The sequence below is a fragment of the Pseudorca crassidens genome, chromosome 2 (assembly GCF_039906515.1).
Source record: "Pseudorca crassidens isolate mPseCra1 chromosome 2, mPseCra1.hap1, whole genome shotgun sequence".
In the NCBI taxonomy this organism is placed as follows: domain Eukaryota; kingdom Metazoa; phylum Chordata; class Mammalia; order Artiodactyla; family Delphinidae; genus Pseudorca; species Pseudorca crassidens.
In genome coordinates, this window is record NC_090297.1 from 183,127,949 (window position 1) to 183,131,069 (window position 3,121).

The following is a 3,121-nucleotide window of genomic DNA, read 5'->3' on the forward strand; positions in this document are numbered from 1 at the left end:
CCAGGTCCTGGCCCATCTGTTTACTGCTGCATCGGCAGAGTCTAAACACTGCGTGTTCACAGTGGGCGCTCCATAAAAGCTTGTTAAATGAATAGAAGGAGTTATGTATTCTCATTGACTCATTTAAAACTAATCAACCACCGAGCTTCCCTGGTGGCGCAGTGGTTGGGAGTCCGCCTGCCGATGCAGGGGACGCAGGTTCGTGCCCCGGTCCGGGAGGATCCCGCATGCCGCGGAGCGGCTGGGCCCGTGGGCCGTGGCCACTGGGCCTGTGCATCCGGAGCCTGTGCTCCACACGGGAGAGGCCACAACGGTGAGAGGTCCGCGTACCGCAAAAAAAAAAACAAAAAACTAATCAACCACCAACCATAGGACTAGATCTGTAGACATATGTACAATCAAACCAGTTTTACATTAGACGGTTTTTGACTTTTTTTATTACTTCTGAAACACATATTCTAATGATTAAACCAAAAAATAATAATAATAATGTAAAAGTATGGAATTCTTACATGACTCATTATTTAAGAACTTAAGCACAATGTAAATATATTTTTAAAAAAAATTTTATTGGAGTAGAGTTGATTTACAATGCTGTGTGTTAAGTTTCAGGTGTACAGCAAAGTGCATCAGTTATATGTATACATATATCCACTCTTTTTTAGATTCTTTTCCTATTTAGGTCATTACAGACCACTGAGTAGAGTTCCCTGTGCTTTACAGTAGGTCCTTGTTGGTTATCTATCTTATATATAGTAGTGTGTATATGTTGATCCCAAACTCCCAATTTATCCCTCCCTCCTTTGCCCCCCTGGTAACCATAAGTTTGTTTTCTGCATCTGTGACTCTATTTCTGTTTTGTAGATAAGTTCATTTGTACCATTTTTTTAGATTCCACATATAAGCAATGACATATGATATTTGTCTTTCTCTGTCTGACCTAGTTCACTCAGTACAACAATCTCTAAAAACTATGGAACACTTCACGTATTTGCATGTCATCCTTGCACAGGGGCCATGCTAACCTTCTCTGTATCGTTCCAGTTTTAGTATATGTGCTGCTGAAGAAAGCACCACAATGTAGGTATACTTAACACTACTGCATCCTTAGAAGCAGTTGGGATGGTAAATTTCATGTTATGTGCTTTTTACCACCATTAAACATTTAAACTTTTATTAAAAAAAAAAAAAAACAGCTTGGACACCCTCAAGAAGTAAATCTCTTTAGTATTGCGTGCTGCCCACAGAATCGAGCTGACATTGCCTGGTGCTTTCGTCACCCACAGCCGCCCCGCCCCCCCAGGACCCCTGAGCCTTTACAGGGAATCAGGAAGCTCTGGCTTCTCAAGAGAACTCTCTGGATTCCCCTTAGGCTTAAACACTTTCCCCTATTTTTTTCACTGGTCACTTTGATCAGACTGTACCAGCTCTCACCCTGGTCTCTGTGGGGAATATGGACTATGGGAGATATGGAAAATATGAAATATGGAAACCACTTGTCAAAATTCACTAATGAGCAAAGATATGGTTCCCTCTAAGCAGTGCTGTAAAATGTATCAGTGCTCACAGATACATCACAAACTTTGGGACCTATACACAGCTTTGTTAACGGTATCAGAACTGGCAGGCATGAGCCTACATGAGAAAGGACGCAGGCAAAAGGAGATGTGGAAGGAAGGAAGACAAGGGGAAGGAAGGAGAGAGACCATAAGAGGAACTGGGGTAGCAGGGCGACAAGTCAAGGTTTAATTTCCTTTTTCTCAGAGGTACAAGTTTGCTCACTCTCCTGTACATGCTAAAATCAATGGGCACTTCATAAAAAGGAACGAAATAGTGACATTTGCAGAGATGTGGATGGACCTAGAGACTGTCATACAGAGTGAAGTAAGTCAGACAGAGAAAAGCAAATGTCATACAATATCGCCTATATGTGGAATCTAGAAAAATGCTACAGATGAACTTATTTGTAAAGCAGAAATAGAGTCACAGATGTAGAAAACAAACGTATGGACACCAAGGGGGGAAGGGAGGGTGGGATGAATTGGGAGATTGGGATTGACATATACACACTACTATGTATTAAATAGATTAATGAGAACCTACTGTATAGCACAGGGAACTCTACTCATTGCTCTGTGGTGACCTAAATGGGAAGGAAATCTAAAAAAGAGGTGATATATGTATACGTATGACTGATTCACTTAGCTGTACAGCAAGAAACTAATACAACATTGTAAAGCAACTATACTCCAATAAAAATTAATAAAGTAAATAAATTTTTAAAATTAAAAAAATAAAATAAAATTAATGGGCACTTTCAAAAATGAAAAGGTCCAAAGTGGACCCTTTTCTCACTGAGCCTGTATCTTCCTGACCTAATGGCCTGGCTCCTTCAGCTGCTGCCAATGGCAAAGAGCCCCAGACTGGGCACCTTAAACAACAGATGCTTATTTTCTCACAGTTCTCGAGGCTGGAAATCCATGATCAAGGTGTAAGCAGATTTGGTTTCTCCTGAGGTCTCTCTCCCTGGCTTTAGGCAGCTGCCTTCTCTCTGTGTCCGCACATGGTAGCCCACCCGTCTGCATGTTGTCTGTGCCCTAATCTCTCCTTCTTATAAGGGCACCAATCATTTTGGATTAGGGCCCACACACATGACCTCATTTTTCCTTATTTACCTCTTTAAAGGCCTTGTCTCCAAACACAGTCACATTCTGAGGTGCTGGGAATTAAGACGTCAACATATGACTTTGGAGGGACACAGTTCAGCCCACACCTGCCTCATCAGAGTTACTGAAGGGGCCCAGGGCAGCATTACAGGTCAGCCTGTAGCACCTGTCAGAGCCTTCCCAGTAAGTCTACTTATGGATGAACTTTTTTCTTCTTCTGGACCTATTCTGCAAGCCAAAGAAAAGAAAAGAAAAAACTAAATTAAATTAAATCAGAAATAATGTAATAGCTAGATGTAGGTGAATTTACTATTTTCTATTTTCCCTATTTTGAGCTATAACATATGGACCTGGATTCTTCCCTAGAATTTTACTCTTTTGACACTTTCTCCTCCGGACCTAAAGGGATTGTACTGATGTATTTAATGACACTGCATCTTGGGATGCAAACTATT

General features: G+C 41.3%; 1 non-coding gene across 1 annotated transcript; it reads right to left on the reverse strand.

Moving 5' to 3' along the window:
• Window positions 1-967: 967 nt before the first annotated feature.
• On the reverse strand, window positions 968-1,074 carry LOC137220253 (U6 spliceosomal RNA). The gene has a single exon (XR_010941565.1). It is a non-coding gene; the product is annotated as a U6 spliceosomal RNA (small nuclear RNA).
• Window positions 1,075-3,121: the final 2,047 nt, after the last annotated feature.